The sequence below is a fragment of the Crinia signifera genome, chromosome 2 (genome assembly GCF_055691185.1).
Source record: "Crinia signifera chromosome 2, ASM5569118v1, whole genome shotgun sequence".
Classification (NCBI taxonomy): domain Eukaryota; kingdom Metazoa; phylum Chordata; class Amphibia; order Anura; family Myobatrachidae; genus Crinia; species Crinia signifera.
The window spans coordinates 10055313-10074361 of NC_139218.1; positions in this window are offsets into that span (position 1 = coordinate 10055313).

Sequence of the window (19049 nt, forward strand, 5' to 3'; positions counted from 1 at the left end):
ATGTGGGCACCAGCACCGTACCACTGCAGGGACACTAGGGTCTGCTACTATAGCAGCTATTGGTGAGCTCTGCCAGGGGGTATGCAGGATGTGGGCACCAACACCGTACCACTGCAGGGACACTAGGGTCTGCTACTACAGCGGCTGTTGGTGAGCTCTGCCAGGGGTATGTAGGATGTGGGCACCAGCACCTCACCACTGCAGGGACACTAGAGTCTGCTACTACAGTGGCTATTGGTGAGCTCTGCCAGGGGGTATGCAGGATGTGGGCACCAACACCGTACCACTGCAGGGACACTAGGGTCTGCTACTACAGTGGCTGTTGGTGAGCTCTACCAGGGGTTATGCAGGATGTGGGCACCAGCACCATTCCACTGCAGGGACACTAGGGTCTGCTACTACAGCGGCTATTGGTGAGCTCTGCCAGGGGGTATGCAGGATGTGGGCACCAGTCCCGTACCACTGCAGGGACACTAGGGTCTGCTACTACAGCAGCTATTGGTGAGCTCTGCCAGGGGGTATGCAGGATGTGGGCACCAGCACCGTACCACTGCAAGGACACTAGGGTTTGCTACTACAGCAGCTATTGGTGAGTTCTGCCAGGGGGTATGCAGGATGTGGGCACCAGCACCATACTACTGCAGGGACACTAGGGTCTGCTACTACAGCAGCTATTGGTGAGTTCTGCCAGGGGGTGTGCAGGATGTGGGCACCAGCACCATACTACTGCAGGGACACTAGGGTCTGCTACTACAGCAGCTATTGGTGAGTTCTGCCAGAGGGTATGCAGGATGTGTGCACTAGCACCGTACCACTGCAGGGACACTAGGGTCTGCTACTACAGCGGCTATTGGTGAGCTCTGCCAGGGGGTATGCAGTATGTGGGCACCAGCACCTTACCACTGCAGGGACACTAGGGTCTGCTACTACAGCGGCTGTTGGTGAGCTCTGCCAGGGGGTATGCAGGATGTGGGCACCAGCACCTTACCACTGCAGGGACACTAGGGTCTGCTACTACAGCGTCTGTTGGTGAGCTCTGCCAGGGGGTATGCAGGATGTGGGCACCAGCACCATACCACTGCAGGGACACTAGGGTCTGATACTACAGAGGCTGTTGGTGAGATCTGCCAGGGGGTATGCAGGATGTGGGCACCAGCACCGTACCACTGCAGGGACACTAGGGTCTGCTACTACAGCGGCTGTTGGTGAGCTCTGCCAGGGGGTATGCAGGATGTGGGCACCAGCACCGTACCACTGCAGGGACACTAGGGTCTGCTACTACAGCGGCTGTTGGTGAGCTCTGCCAGGGGGTATGCAGGATGTGGGCACCAGCACCGTACCACTGCAGGGACACTAGGGTCTGCTACTACAGCGGCTGTTGGTGAGCTCTGCCAGGGGGTATGCAGGATGTGGGCACCAGCACCGTACCACTGCAGGGACACTAGGGTCTGCTACTACAGCAGCTATTGGTGAGCTCTGCCAGGGGGTATGCAGGATGTGGGCACCGTACCACTGCAGGGACACTAGGGTCTGCTACTACAGCGGCTATTGGTGAGCTCTGCTAGGGGGTATGCAGGATGTGGGCACCAGCACCGTACCACTGCAGGGACACTAGGGTCTGCTACTACAGCAGCTATTGGTGAGCTCTGCCAGGGGGTATGCAGGACGTGGGCACCAGCACCGTGTCACTGCAAGGACACTAGGGTCTGCTACTACAGCGACTATTGGTGAGCTCTGCCAGGGGTATGCAGGATGTGGGCACCAGTCCCGTACCACTGCAGGGACACTAGGGTCTGCTACTACACCGGCTATTGGTGAGTTCTGCCAGGGGTTATGCAGGATGTGGGCACCAGCACCATACTACTGCAGGGACACTAGGGTCTGCTACTACAGCGGCTATTGGTGAGCTCTGCCAGGGGGTATGCAGGATGTGCCAGCACCGTACCACTGCAGGGACACTAGGGTCTGCTACTGTAGCGGCTATTGGTGAGCTCTGCCAGGGGGTATGCAGGATGTCGGCACCAGCACCGTACCACTGCAGGGACACTAGAGTCTGCTACTACAGCGGCTGTTGGTGAGCTCTACCAGGGGGTATGCAGGATGTGGGCACCAGCACCGTACCACTGCAGGGACACTAGGGTCTGCTACTAAAGCAGCTATTTGTGAGCTCTGCCAGGGGGTATGCAGGATGTGGGCACCGGCACCGTACCACTGCAGGGACACTAGGGTCTGCTACTACAGCGGCTATTGGTGAGCTCTGCCAGGGTTATGCAGGATGTGGGCACCAGCACCGTACCACTGCAGGGACACTAGGGTCTGCTACTACAGCAGCTATTGGTGAGCTCTGTCAGGGGTATGCAGGATGTGGGCACCAGCACCATACCACTGCAGGGACACTAGGGTCTGCTACTACAGCGGCTATTGGTGAGCTCTGCCAGGGGGTATGCAGGATGTGGGCACCAGCACCGTACCACTGCAGGGACACTAGAGTCTGCTACTACAGCGGCTGTTGGTGAGCTCTGCCAGGGGGTATGCAGGATGTGGGCACCAGCACCTCACCACTGCAGGGACACTAGGGTCTGCTACTACAGTGGCTGTTGGTGAGCTCTGCCAGGGGGTATGCAGGATGTGGGCACCAACACCGTACCACTGCAGGGACACTAGGGTCTGCTACTACAGCGGCTATTGGTGAGCTCTGCCAGGGGGTATGCAGGATGTGGGCACCAGCACCGTACCACTGCAGGGACACTAGAGTCTGCTACTACAGCGGCTGTTGGTGAGCTCTGCCAGGGGGTATGCAGGATGTGGGCACCAGCACCTCACCACTGCAGGGACACTAGGGTCTGCTACTACAGCGGCTATTGGTGAGCTCTGCCAGGGGGTATGCAGGATGTGGGCACCAGCACTGTACCACTGCAGGGACACTAGAGTCTGCTACTACAGCGGCTGTTGGTGAGCTCTGCCAGGGGGTATGCAGGATGTGTGCACCGTACCACTGCAGGGACACTAGAATCTGCTACTACAGTGGCTATTGGTGAGCTCTGCCAGGGGGTATGCAGGATGTGGGCACCAACACCGTACCACTGCAGGGACACTAGGGTCTGCTACTACAGCGGCTATTGGTGAGCTCTGCCAGGGGTATGCAGGATGTGGGCACCAGCACCTCACCACTGCAGGGACACTAGGGTCTGCTACTACAGTGGCTGTTGGTGAGCTCTGCCAGGGGGTATGCAGGATGTGGGCACCAACACCGTACCACTGCAGGGACACTAGGGTCTGCTACTACAGTGGCTGTTGGTGAGCTCTGCCAGGGGGGTATGCAGGATGTGGGCACCAGCACCGTACCACTGCAGGGACACTAGGCTCTGCTACTACAGCGGCTATTGGTGAGCTCTGCCAGGGGTATGCAGGATGTGGGCACCAGCACCTTACCACTGCAGGGACACTAGGGTCTGCTACTACAGCGGCTATTGGTGAGTTCTGCCAGGGGTTATGCAGGATGTGGGCACCAGCACCATACTACTGCAGGGACACTAGGGTCTGCTACTACAGCGGCTATTGGTGAGCTCTGCCAGGGGGTATGCAGGATGTGGGCACCAGCACCGTACCACTGCAGGGACACTAGGGTCTGCTACAATAGCGGCTATTGGTGAGCTCTGCCAGGGGGTATGCAGGATGTCGGCACCAGCACCGTACCACTGCAGGGACACTAGAGTCTGCTACTACAGCGGCTATTGGTGAGCTCTGCCAGGGGTATGCAGGAAGTGGGCACCAGCACCGTACCACTGCAGGGACACTAGAGTCTGCTACTACAGCGACTATTGGTGAGCTCTGCCAGGGGGTATGCAGGATGTGGGCACCAGCATCGTATCACTGCAGGGCCACTAGAGTCAGCTACTACAGTGGCTATTAGTGAGCTCTGCCAGGGGGTATGCAGGATGTGGGCACCAACACCGTACCACTGCAGGGACACTAGGGTCTGCTACTACAGCGGCTGTTGGTGAGCTCTGCCAGGGGTATGCAGGATGTGGGCACCAGCACCTCACCACTGCAGGGACACTAGAGTCTGCTACTACAGCGGCTGTTGGTGAGCTCTACCAGGGGGTATGCAGGATGTGGGCACCAGCACCGTACCACTGCAGGGACACTAGGGTCTGCTACTAAAGCAGCTATTTGTGAGCTCTGCCAGGGGGTATGCAGGATGTGGGCACCGGCACCGTACCACTGCAGGGACACTAGGGTCTGCTACTACAGCGGCTATTGGTGAGCTCTGCCAGGGTTATGCAGGATGTGGGCACCAGCACCGTACCACTGCAGGGACACTAGGGTCTGCTACTACAGCAGCTATTGGTGAGCTCTGTCAGGGGTATGCAGGATGTGGGCACCAGCACTATACCACTGCAGGGACACTAGGGTCTGCTACTACAGCGGCTATTGGTGAGCTCTGCCAGGGGGTATGCAGGATGTGGGCACCAGCACCGTACCACTGCAGGGACACTAGAGTCTGCTACTACAGCGGCTGTTGGTGAGCTCTGCCAGGGGGTATGCAGGATGTGGGCACCAGCACCTCACCACTGCAGGGACACTAGGGTCTGCTACTACAGTGGCTGTTGGTGAGCTCTGCCAGGGGGTATGCAGGATGTGGGCACCAACACCGTACCACTGCAGGGACACTAGAGTCTGCTACTACAGCGGCTATTGGTGAGCTCTGCCAGGGGTATGCAGGATGTGGGCACCAGCACCGTACCACTGCAGGGACACGAGGGTCTGCTACTACAGCAGCTATTGGTGAGCTCTGCCATTGGTATTAAGGATGTGGGCACCGTACCACTGCAGGGACACTAGAGTCTGCTACTACAGTGGCTATTGGTGAGCTCTGCCAGGGGGTATGCAGGATGTGGGCACCAACACCGTACCACTGCAGGGACACTAGGGTCTGCTACTACAGCAGCAATTGGTGAGCTCTGCCAGGGGTATGCAGGATGTGGGCACCAGCACCTCACCACTGCAGGGACACTAGGGTCTGCTACTACAGTGGCTGTTGGTGAGCTCTGCCAGGGGGTATGCAGATTGTGGGCACCATCACCGTACCACTGCAGGGACACTAGAGTCTGCTACTACAGTGGCTGTTGGTGAGCTCTGCCAGGGGTATGCAGGATGTGGGCACCAGCACCTCACCACTGCAGGGACACTAGAGTCTGCTACTACAGCGGCTGTTGGTGAGCTCTACCAGGGGGTATGCAGGATGTGGGCACCAGCACCGTACCACTGCAGGGACACTAGGGTCTGCTACTAAAGCAGCTATTTGTCAGCTCTGCCAGGGGGTATGCAGGATGTGGGCACCGGCACCGTACCACTGCAGGGACACTAGGGTCTGCTACTACAGCGGCTATTGGTGAGCTCTGCCAGGGTTATGCAGGATGTGGGCACCAGCACCGTACCACTGCAGGGACACTAGGGTCTGCTACTACAGCAGCTATTGGTGAGCTCTGTCAGGGGTATGCAGGATGTGGGCACCAGCACTATACCACTGCAGGGACACTAGGGTCTGCTACTACAGCGGCTGTTGGTGAGCTCTGCCAGGGGGTATGCAGGATGTGGGCACCAGCACCTCACCACTGCAGGGACACTAGGGTCTGCTACTACAGTGGCTGTTGGTGAGCTCTGCCAGGGGGTATGCAGGATGTGGGCACCAACACCGTACCACTGCAGGGACACTAGAGTCTGCTACTACAGCGGCTATTGGTGAGCTCTGCCAGGGGTATGCAGGATGTGGGCACCAGCACCGTACCACTGCAGGGACACGAGGGTCTGCTACTACAGCAGCTATTGGTGAGCTCTGCCAGGGGTATGCAGGATGTGGGCACCGTACCACTGCAGGGACACTAGAGTCTGCTACTACAGTGGCTATTGGTGAGCTCTGCCAGGGGGTATGCAGGATGTGGGCACCAACACCGTACCACTGCAGGGACACTAGGGTCTGCTACTACAGCGGCTATTGGTGAGCTCTGCCAGGGGTATGCAGGATGTGGGCACCAGCACCGTACCACTGCAGGGACACTAGGGTCTGCTACTACAGCGGCTATTGGTGAGCTCTGCCAGGGGGTATGCAGGATGTGGGCACCAGCACCGTACCACTGCAGGGACACTAGGGTCTGCTACTACAGCGGCTGTTGGTGAGCTCTTCCAGGGGGTATGCAGGATGTGGGCACCAGCACCGTACCACTGCAGGGACACTAGGGTCTGCTACTACAGCGGCTGTTGTTGAGCTCTCCCAGGGGGTATGCAGGATGTGGGCACCAGCACCTTACCACTGCAGGGACACTAGAGTCTGCTACTACAGCGGCTGTTGGTGAGCTCTACCAGGGGGTATTCCTCTGTCATGAATGTCCCTCTCTCCCTCACACGTGTTCTATATTGCACTGGCTCCACCACAGCCTAATATCCCTGGAGCCATGAAACAGACAGAAGACCCCCATTAGCTGCCCTGCTGCGGCCTGGGTACGGGGACGCGTAATGAAAACCCTTAGATATAAACGCTGTCATTATAGCAGGTGACTGACCCCTGAACTTATGCCTAGGCGCCAGATAGAGAAATTAATTGTCTTTGCTCTGTACCTTGGGGCCCCTACCTGCGCCTCTCTGTGTGCGACCGCAGGCCTCAAACGCCCGTCGTTTACCATTAGCACAACGTACAACGCACCGCGGATTATTCCTGAACACATTTATTATCAGAGTGCTTATTTATTGTGTTCATTAATCCTGATACCGTTATCATACGGCGCAGGTAACGCACAATACGGCGAGACGTCTCTGCAGACAATAGGATTCTGCGTTGTATAAATGCAAGATGAGAAATCCGTCGTCTCATGCTAAAGGCAGCGGGAATATTCCCTGAAGCTGTCCAAATATTGTGCTGCAGACACGTGGTTGGGAAACGATTATTTTCTGCCGTGTCCTTTATCTTGGAAGGTGTGGGCGGGCGTGTGGGAGTTTGTGATGCGGACATGTTTCATTTGTGTCACTTTGATGAGCGAGGTGTAGAAAACAGAGGAAGAATTGGCTAGAAATCTGTCATTTGTCAGTCTTTGCGCACCATCGCTGCTTTATAATGCCCGGATCCGATGTCTAGCTGAATATTAATCTATTATTGGCTGACTGTAATACTACTCGCAGCATCGATAAACTGAGTGGTAAACTATAGAGAGATAAAGCACCAGCCAATTTTTGTAAAAAAAAATCAACCTGCTTGTCCATTGGTCACTCAAGGTGCAGCAGCCTTGCTGTCGCGTCTCGGAGCAGTTTCTAAACCGATATAACTATTTATTTATGTTTCCTATTGCTATAATCCCAGATGGGGGCACTAGGCCATCGCTGAGCGCTGCTTTAGTGCTAAAGCTGAGGAGAGACTCAGTGATAAGGCACACTGACCGCAGGGGGATCCTGGTGGTGATCATCTGCCAGAAACCTGTATACAGCATCGTTATCATGCGGGGGGAGATTATGTTCCTGTATACAGTATACAGGTAGCTATAAATGACTGCTAGGAAATCAGCATCACTGACGGACTATTTAAAAAAAATATTAGCTATAACTGCAAGATAGTCAGGGGCCACGGACCCCGTTAATTAGGGTGAGACGGCTGCCATTACAATCTGGCCAGTGGTCTTTTGGTCTTTGTTCACGCTTAAGTTAAAAATCCTGCGGTAGGCTAGAAGTAAACGGGTGCAAATGTCACCGTCATTGCATCGATCCACTGGCATGAGTGTACTTATAAATGTAATAGAAGTACTGTGGAATTATAGGGACGTCACAGGTGGAAGGGCTCGGGTACGTTTGCATTTTTCTGGCACTCCCAGAATACGTCCAGTTACCACCCACAATGCTGACTTCCTGTCAGTTAAATTGCGAAGGGGTTACAAATATGACCCGTACGCTTTTTTTGTCACTATTTCCCCTCGTGCATGCATGCTCTGAATCAGGCCCTACGTTGGTTCGGAACCTTGCCTTTTACGGATTCTGCATTTTACACTCTCATTTTGGGTGGGGTGCGCTAACATCTGCCGCCCTACATCGCCAGCATTCGCCGGGTACCGCCTTGTTAATAACCGCATATGCGATTATTAACACAAAGGACATCTCTACCGATAAGAGCTCCAGGGCTGGACATCCGGATGCGAGCCCCAGGAGTCCCTCTTTACATGCGCAGAGTTCCTGGGCCAGGCCGCAGGGCATGCTGGGCGCGCTCCGCGATGGAACCCTCACACAGCGCTGTGGAGAGAAGCACATACTGTAGGCCGGATTTTGCTGGCGTTTCCCTCTGCAGCGGAGCCCCAGTGTGTGGGCATAAGTGCATTCAAAAATGTGGTAAAAAAAAAAAAGAAAACTGTTTTTACCACATTTTCCCTTTGTGCATTCCGACCTCTGTGTTTTTTTGTATTATTTTCCATTTCCCATTACACAGCGTCATTTTATGTCACTATATTAGCAATTGCTAATGATGATGATAATACTACTAGTAGTGATATAAGTGATGTGTATACATCTATGTTGCACGAAAGGCTGCAAGAAGAGAGACAGCGAGACGCGGATCCGGTGATGGACATAGGAAATCATTGATAATTGTTTTATTTTCAGCTGTTCTTACAGAAGGACGCTGTAGAAATCATTACTCCGGCACCCTGATTTAATGATCTAACTGCTGTAGGATACAGTACGAATGGAGATTAACAAGAACGATGACTAAGGGGCTTATCCAATTAGCCGTTGGGTCTACCCTGCAGCTAATTGTCAGCTCAGACCTATTCAATTAGGTCCCCACGTAGTAAGCATTTTACTTCATAGAAATATCTGCCATAAATAAACTCACTGAGATTTAACTCATAGATTCCAACATTCTATCAGGGAAATTTACTAAGATCGAATGAGCATGAAATGCACCCATTCGATCACAATCACGGTCGGGATCCGGTCGCTGGCAAATGTACAAACAGCAAAATTCGGCTGTACGTGTAAATAGCCCATTGGTAGAACTCAACCGCAAGGGTCCATAGAGTTCTATCGGATCGTCTAATTTACAAATGGCTGAATTTAGCTATCCAGGGCACCCTAGGCAGTTGTTCCAGGGTGATAGCATAAGTGTAAGTAGGCAGACGTTATACCCAAGCTTTCCCTGCAGATACGTGGCATTAGCGTAAAGATGCGGAATTGGCAGCGCTGGCACCGTCTCAGAATCGCCTCTCTACGGCTTGTTGTGACTGCGTTATAGGACTGTGTTTCCGATCACGGATCTGGCTCTAGAACCAGGGTTCTCAGCTCCAATCCTCATGTTTTTGGCATATCTTTAATAGTGGTGTGCACCGGGCACTTTTCGTGATTTGGGTTTTGGCTCTGTATCTCCGGCCGTGTTTTGGGTCTGGATCTGTTCCAAAACACCACCATTTTTGTGTTTCGTATCTGATTTTAAAAAATAAAAAACATAATAAACGCTAAAATCGCAGAGTTTTTTTTTTTGCTCCTACGCTATATTAGCCTCAATAACATTAGTTTCCACTCATTTCCAGTCTATCCTGAACACCTCACACCTCACAATATTGTTTTAGGCCAAAAGGTTGCACCGAGGTAGCTGGATGACTATGATAAGTGACACAAGTGGGTGACACAAACATGTGGCACATCTAGGAGTGGCACTGCAGTGGCAGACAGGATGGCAGTTTGAAAAACTAGGCCCCAAAGAGCATATAATGGCAAAAAAGAGGTGCAAAATGGAATTGTCCTTGGGCCCTCCCATCCACCCTAATGTTGCATAAGTAGTTTGTCTTTAACAATCAACCAATCAGCGACACGACTGTGGCTGAAATTATTAGTTTGGGCTCCCACAAAAAGAAGAAGCAATTCACCTCTCTTCCTGTGCAAACAGAGGCAAGATGTCATCTTCATCCTCATCCTCCGATTCCTCACCCCCTTCAGTGTGTGCATCCTCATCCTCACAGATTATCAATTCATCCCCACTGGACTCCACCATCACAGCTCTGTAGTCTCTAGGGGCAATTGCTGGTCTCCGTTGAAGAATTGATAATTAATTTTGATGAACATCATCTTCTCCACATTTTGTGGAAGCAACCTCCTACGCCGCTCACTGATTAAAATAATTCCAGACCAAAGAGCTGAATATTTTGGTCTTCTGCCCAGGCATGGTGATGGCCTTTTGCATCCCACGGACAACAACTGTCTCGCCTGGTGCCTCATTTAAGCAAACCACATCACCATCAGCAGCATCCTCCTTGTCAACTTCCTCCTCAGCGCCAGCTACATCAATATCCTCCTCCTGGTGTACAACATTGACACCTTCATTATTAAAATCAGGTACTGGACTGTGGGTGACCCTTCCAGCATATGCAGAGGGCGTGCTGCAAATGGTGGAAGGAACCACTTTGCGCTCCTAAATCTGACCTTAATGGGCATCAAACATCATTTGAATATCGACCACGATATCCCATTGCTTTAGACAGGAGATCTGGCATGATAAAACATTGAATCTGACCCATTATGTTTTTGTACAATATCGGGGAGCAGTGTGGTTTTTTTTACCTCCTCACTGTATATCAGTTTATTACATAAAGCTCCGTTCCTAATTATAATACTCAGAGACCGTCCCACTTTAACCAGTTTTATCTTTGAAGGGGAAACAGTAGTTGCCATGTGACTGGTGGAAGAGTCGATGTTCTGCATGTGCAATTGCTGGCTCCGCTCCTTTCATGCCACGTTCTCCGACCCAGCCCCCCTACTTCCTGAGCTGGCTGCTCTCTCCCGCAGAGTCCCCTGATGCAACTGTCTGTATTTCCCCTGTACTTGTCCTAAATTGTCTTGTACTGTAAGTAGTTGTTGTCAGGGCTCGGGTCTCTGGTGTTCCCGGCTGTGGCCCAGAGGTGGGAGGCTTCAGATTAGGGGGGAGATTCTCTAAACTAAAAATGCGGTAAAAACCCCATTATCAGGGATTTTACAGCATTTTGGGATGCTATAAACATCCCCTACCGGGTTACTGCAATGGGGGGCATCGCCAGCCTATGGGCTCTACTGGAACCCACCACCGCCCCGCACCGACCCCCCCTCACCTGTGTCCGGGCAGCACAGTTCTGTGACCTCCTCCCTGCACTGTAATCCTCTTCTGGGTGCAGGGAGGAGGAGAGCCAGCCCCCCACAGCAGGATAAGGGAGGGAGGTGAGAGCCGATGGGACCCACTGACTCACCGCAACGTACAGCTCTTAACGCAAGAGCTGTCCTTTGCCATAATTATGTCAGCGATGGGCGGCCGAAGGGGGGCTACGGATGATATAACATCCCGCCCCAAGTTCATAGGAGGTTGACTGGCACAGCTAGGTGGGGGGAGTTGACTAGACTCTGGTCAGAGGCGCGGAGTCTAACGCCACCGACGGTTTTCACCAGGGACCCCCGCAAGGAGGTTTGGACTCCGCTGCATTCGGTGGCGAGGTCGTGGCCCTCTGACCTGAGTTCCCCACAGCTTACTGACCAGTCACAGGAGATGGATAGTGCCTAGTGGCAGTGAGCTTGGAACTTGGTCTGCGTTGGCCTGGGAGGCTGGAGAGATGACGTGGCTTGGGAGCCGGTGAGTAGTTGACGGACTGGGAGCCGACACAAAGTGTTGATGGCCTAGGAGCTGGAGGGAGGTCATCAGCCTGGGAGCCGGAGGAGTGTTGATGATCTGGGAGTCGACACGGACTGTAGACGGCCTGGGAGCCGGTAGAAATGTTGACAACCTGGGACTCGACAAGGTACTGTAGACGGCCTGGGAGCCGGAGGGAAGTCGAGGGCCTGGGAGAGGGAGGGGTCTTGACAACCTGGGAGTTGACAGGAGCTTGTTGACGACCTGGGAGTCAACATGGAAGTTGACTGCTTGGGAACTGACACTGGAAATACAGGAACTGCAGAGTTGACACCTGTGTCGACTTGGGAGTCTCAGATGGTATGGCCCTTTAAGGGCAGCAGCAAACTTTTGTTTGCTGCTGAGGGATGCTGTAGTGCTCTATCCTCTTCCCTTGGGGGCTGGAGATGGTAGACAGTGAGGAAGGTAACCTGGCAGGTGAGGAGAGCCAGGGGGCTTGATTATCAGCAGCAGATGGCAGCAGCAGGTTGCTCAGGGTAACCATAGGGACTTTGAACAGGATCCTGGAGCCTTGGACCACTGAGGACTGGATACACACAGGGATCAGACAAGTTGTTTAAGACAGGGGTAATGGGCCAGAGGCCTCAGCTATATCCCTCCTGCTGGCCTGTGATTGGCTGCAAGCCGCAGCAGCAATTAAGTCCAGGAAGTCCTGTGCACACCTTTGGTCACATGGGTCAGTGCACAGGTCAGAGTAGCAAGGTCACAGGGAAATCATTGGACAACAGAGTCATGTGATTGAAAGTGTCATGGCGGCGCTCATGTGGCGTGGGCCGCCTGGCCCGGGACCAGCGAGGGACACTGGCAAGAGTTCAGGGTAATGCCACTCAGATCCTGCCATGGAGAGTACCCGGGGATGTTACAGGACAGGGGCCTGCGCCGCAAGACACACCAGTGAGCAGGTAACGGGGCGCATGCGCAGATGTAAACACGCACCGCGGTTTCTGACAGTTGTTTTCTTGTTTTTGCTCATTTATGTTTTCTGTTAGGCGCTGCGGAACCCTCGTGGCACCATATAAATAAGTGGTAATGGTAATAATCACCACCGGTGATGCTTCCGGCTTAGCCCCAGTGGGTAATTGTGCTGCCTAATCTCTATTATTCCTCAGGTGCATTTGTCACTGAGTAACAGAGCGCCACGACTTTACCACTTCATCCAAAATATGTCCCGCAACCAGCAGTCGGCAGCGATCACTGAATTAATTGTCCCCCGTGGGGCAGGAACATGACTCCTTGATCTAAACTCTTCCTGTAAGTTCATCCTTTGCTCGTGTTCTAATTCCTGGCAAGCGTTCCAGTTACCAGCCAGCTGCTCGCACTCTGGTTGCCATGGTGATCTTGTCATGATGTAAATTCGGGTGTACGCAGGAGAAGGTGAGAGAGAGAGAGAGCGAGCACAGTGAAGCTATTTGTGGGGGAGGTCCACCATTAGTAATGAGACTGCGCTGATTAGACTGGAATGCATAATTGCGCACAGCGATGCCGCGACGAGTTATTTAGACTGTGAATTATGACATCCTCAGTGTGCAGACATCGTAACGCACTGGAAAGTTATAACACGCAGCTATCTTATATATTTGTTTATATATTTACAGGAAACATACCGATGTCCGGCGGTGGGGAAGGCGGAGTTCAGAAAATCGATACCATCCGGCAGGGGTCAGGTAAGTATATGAACCCCTCCCCCTCCTCTCTGCTGGGAGCGCTGGGAGCAGTAGGGTCTGTGCAATAATGCGCTCAGCCTCTACTGTGCAAGCGCAAATCTCAATTTTTTTTTATGACAGCGTTGTGGAATCTGAGCACTAGAGCCATTTTTGCGGGGATTTCAACAGTGCTCCTGCCGCCCCCCACTGGACACGGGAGATACGCTGCCCCAATTATAGATACGCCATTGGTCTCCCCCGTCGGCAGCTAAACAGAGCGATATTTGAATAGCTTCATTTTGCGCCTCCTAGAGGTAGCCGTGCCACGTGTGGAAAAACAATTAAATCCCCCTGTTAGTTTCTAACCCACAAGTTTTCATTCTACAGCAGAAATCTGATGGGTGATATAAGGGGTAATCATTATGCAGGGCCGCCACTAGTAATGTTGGGGCCCGAGACTGACCTTCAGCCCAGGCCCCCTGCGGCGCCCCCCCCCCTCGCGCGCCGGCACCCCGCCCCCCCATTACTTACCAGCGGTGGCGGCACCGCAGCATCTTCTCCCTCTGGGACTCGGCTCTGTATCCTAGGCTCGGCGCAATGCAGGCTGCACTGTGTATTTTGCGCGCCTGGCCGCCGGCGCCGGGTGGGGGATACTGTGCGGGGGAGGGGGGTGGTGGTGTGGGGTGCTGTACCTCTGGCACCCCCCTGTCGGCGGCCCTGTCATTATGTATTGGGGAGCCAGGAAACATTGTTCTCCCCACTAAAACGGCCTGTTTTCGGTAGCGCCGCCGATGTCAGACACAAATCAGTGATTTTTGTTGGCTGGGGGTCTGTGCCCAGAGGGCACAATCCAGATCTGTTCGCACAGGTCCGAATTTTGCCCCGTCCTCGATGGTTGGGGGTCTGTGCATGGGCACAAGCAATAAGGGCTCTGTAGCGAGAGGATTAACAGGCAGGGGGCGTTTTGTGGTGGGCACCCAGCGTTTCATGGGCGTACCCACAAAAATGGTGGGCGCGCCCATAGAAACGATGGGCGGACCCTAGCAAAAGCAGGTGTGCCCCTGCCTGCTCGGGGCGGGCTGATGATGTCACATGACGTCAGAGCCCGCCTTCAATTCCGCCATCACTGTTCAACTAAAAAGTAAGTGGTTACTTACGGGGCAGCGTGAACCTGCTCACTAAGCAGCTCACCTAGCGAGCAGCTCACCTAGCGAGCGGGTCTGAATCAGGCACATAGTTTTAAATGCGATTGAGACCGGGTTTTTGGATTGCAGTCTTGCTGTCCTTCTTGCAGGTGGCAGTGTCCCGCAGGTGGGGGGGGGGGGGGGCAGGCGGGGGGGAGCTGGAGATCAGAGCAGCTGGTGATTGGTATATAGATACCGTATCAGGGAGGGAGCCAGGTGCAAATGAAAAAAAACAGGGGTCGTGGTGCTGGACCACACCCCTCTACTGAAGATCACACCCACCGGGCATGAAGCCCCACCCCCTTCTTGGACCGGACCAAGGTACAAAAGTTGGGAGGTATGGTATAAATGGGTTTCCTGATGTTGTAAACTAACCTGAGTGAAATATGCAATTATACCCTGTGGCCCTTATTCAGATCTGCTCGCAGTACAAATTTGTTCTCAAAATGGGCAAAACCATGTGCACTGCAGGTGGGGCAGATGTAACATGTGCAGAGAGAGAGAGAGTTAGATTTGGGTGGGGTGTGTTCAACTGAGATCTAAATTGCAGTGTAAAAATAATGCAGCCAGTATTTACCCTGCACAGAAACAAAATAACTCACCCAAATCTAACGCTCTCTATACATGTTACATCTACCCCACCTGCAGTGCAGGGCCTGTATGTAATATTTCTCGCATGGTATTCACCAGATGTGTGAAATTTTCTAAAGATTGGAGATGTGTTTCCCATGGCAACCAATCAGCTTTTACCTATCATTCTATAAATTATACTTCTAGCAATGCCACCGCAGCCCAAGCCCTGGCGGGGGGTGGGCCAGCGCCACGGGCGTGCATGTCCGTCTTTCAGCAGATTTCACACGGTCTGGCCATCCCCATGGTATCTGCTTAAAAGCTGCCCACCAAAAATGTCTTCCACCTTGGATGAGACAAGTGCTAGAGGTCCTACTGGACCACTAGCATGTGTCACGGGAGCGCATTACCCGGAAGTGCCAGATTCTGGAAGTGCTTGCATGTTGTGAACATTGTGGCAACGAGCATGTAATAACTGTCAGTCAGCATATAACCCCTTGGCAACAAGCATGACATGCCTGGAAACAAGCATGAAACACCTGGCAACACGCATGTAATTCTTGGCAGCGAGCAAGAAACCCCTGGCAACGAGCATGCAGGTAAAAAAATAAAATGAATGTATGGGTGGGGATGTTTCGGACACGGTAGTGCAAAATTTGTGTGTTTCTTGCTAAATCTCATCATCCTATACTGCACCCCCGCCACCCCCCCCCCCCCCTCATTGCAATGTCCATCAAAGATTACATGAAATGTCATTGGTTGGGGCTTATTTCATTATTATATTACTTTTCCAATCGCCAAATGAGGATTTCTAATCAAACAATGATAAATGATAACACTGGGAGGGGCCATTACAGGAGGAATGTCAACTATTGTTACATTGCAATGTCAGCTCTCACACCGGAAGGTTCTGCAGGAGTTCTGCGGTGCGGGCGACATCAGGGTTAATCGCTCAGACACAGCGCCGCGTCTGCCTCGCTAATCCCTAGAAAGAGATTTTCTGTTCGAGCTCCAGAAAGTGCAAAGTCGTCTTCCAGCCTCTCGCACAGAGCGCTGGGAACTCGCTGGGAACGTGAGAGCGGAGGAGATAATAATAAGGTCCGTACCCTTCCTTTCTTCTCGCTGATACCAAACGCCATAATTCCCTCGGCGCATATCTCCCTTTCATGTCCCAAAGCTGAATGACTTGTACAGAACTTTCAGCAGCACAATAATACAGTAACCGAGATATACTCCGCTCCAGTACAAATAATACAGTAACCGAGATATACTCCGCTCCAGTACAAATAATACAGTAACCGAGATATACTCAGCTCCAGTACAAATAATACAGTAACCGAGATATACCCCGCTCCAGTACAAATAATACAGTAACCGAGATATACTCCGCTCCAGTACAAATAATACAGTAACCAAGATATACCCTGCTCCAGTACAAATAATACAGTAACCGAGATATACTCTGCTCCAGTACAAATAATACAGTAACCGAGATATACCCTGCTCCAGTACAAATAATACAGTAACCGAGATATACTCTGCTCCAGTACAAATAATACAGTAACCGAGATATACTCTGCTCCAGTACAAATAATACAGTAACCGAGATATACTCTGCTCCAGTACAAATAAAACAGTAACCGAGATATACTCTGCTCCAGTACAAATAATACAGTAACCGAAATATACTCTGCTCCAGTACAAATAATACAGTAACCAAGATATACTCTGCTCCAGTACAAATAATACAGTAACCGAGATATACTCTGCTCCAGTACAAATAATACAGTAACCAAGATATACTCCGCTCCAGTACATATAATACAGTAACCAAGATATACTCCGCTCCAGTACATATAATACAGTAACCGAGATATACTCCGCTCCAGTACAAATAATACAGTAACCGAGATATACTCCGCTCCAGTACAAATAATACAGTAACCGAGATATACTCCGCTCCAGTACAAATAATACAGTAACCGAGATATACTCTGCTCCAGTACAAATAATACAGTAACCGAGATATACTCTGCTCCAGTACAAATAATACAGTAACCGAGATATACTCCGCTCCAGTACAAATAATACAGTAACGGAGATATACTCCGCTCCAGTACAAATAATACAGTAACCGAGATATACTCTGCTCCAGTACAAATAATACAGTAACCGAGATATACTCCGCTCCAGTACAAATAATACAGTAACCGAGATATACTCTGCTCCAGTACAAATAATACAGTAACCGAGATATACTCCATTCCAGTACAAATAATACAGTAACCGAGATATATTCTGCTCCAGTACAAATAATACAGTAACCGAGATATACTCCGCTCCAGTACAAATAATACAGTAACTGAGATAAACTCAGCTCCAGTACAAATAATACAGTAACCGAGATATACTCAGCTCCAGTACAAATAATACAGTAACTGAGATATACTCAGCTCCAGTACAAATAATACAGTAACTGAGATAAACTCAGCTCCAGTACAAATAATACAGTAACTGAGATATACTCTGCTCCAGTACAAATAATACAGTAACCGAGATATACTCCGCTCCAGTACAAATAATACAGTAACCGAGATATACTCTGCTCCAGTACAAATAATACAGAAGCCGAGATATACTCCGCTCCAGTACAAATAATACAGTAACCGAGATATACTCCGCTCCAGTACAAATAATACAGTAACCGAGATATACCCTGCTCCAGTACAAATAATACAGTAACCGAGATATACTCCGCTCCAGTACATATAATACAGTAACTGAGATATACTCCGCTCCAGTACAAATAATACAGTAACCGAGATATACTCTGCTCCAGTACAAATAATACAGTAACCGAGATATACTCCGCTCCAGTACAAATAATACAGTAACTGAGATAAACTCAGCTCCAGTACAAATAATACAGTAACCGAGATAAACTCTGCTCCAGTACAAATAATACAGTAACCGAGATATACTCCATTCCAGTACAAATAATACAGTAACCGAGATATATTCTGCTCCAGTACAAATAATACAGTAACCGAGATATACTCCGCTCCAGTACAAATAATACAGTAACTGAGATAAACTCAGCTCCAGTACAAATAATACAGTAACCGAGATATACTCTGCTCCAGTACAAATAATACAGTAACTGAGATATACTCAGCTCCAGTACAAATAATACAGTAACTGAGATAAACTCAGCTCCAGTACAAATAATACAGTAACTGAGATATACTCTGCTCCAGTACAAATAATACAGTAACCGAGATATACTCCGCTCCAGTACAAATAATACAGTAACCGAGATATACTCTGCTCCAGTACAAATAATACAGAAGCCGAGATATACTCCGCTCCAGTACAAATAATACAGTAACCGAGATATACTCCGCTCCAGTACAAATAATACAGTAACCGAGATATACCCTGCTCCAGTACAAATAATACAGTAACCGAGATATACTCTGCTCCAGTACAAATAATACAGTAACCGAGATATACTCCGCTCCAGTACAAATAATACAGTAACCGAGATATATTCTGCTCCAGTACAAATAATACAGTAACCAAGATATACTCCGCTCCAGTACAAATAATACAGTAACCGAGATATACTCCGCTCCAGTACAAATAATACAGTAAACGAGATATACTCCGCTCCAGTACAAATAATACAGTAACCGAGATATATTCTGCTCCAGTACAAATAATACAGTAACCGAGATATACTCCGCTCCAGTACAAATAATACAGTAACCGAGATATACTCCGCTCCAGTACAAATAATACAGTAACCGAGATATACTCCGCTCCAGTACAAATAATACAGTAACCGAGATATACTCTGCTCCAGTACAAATAATACAGTAACCGAGATATACTCCGCTCCAGTACAAATAATACAGTAACCGAGATATACTCTGCTCCAGTTCAAAGAATACAGTAACCAAGATATTC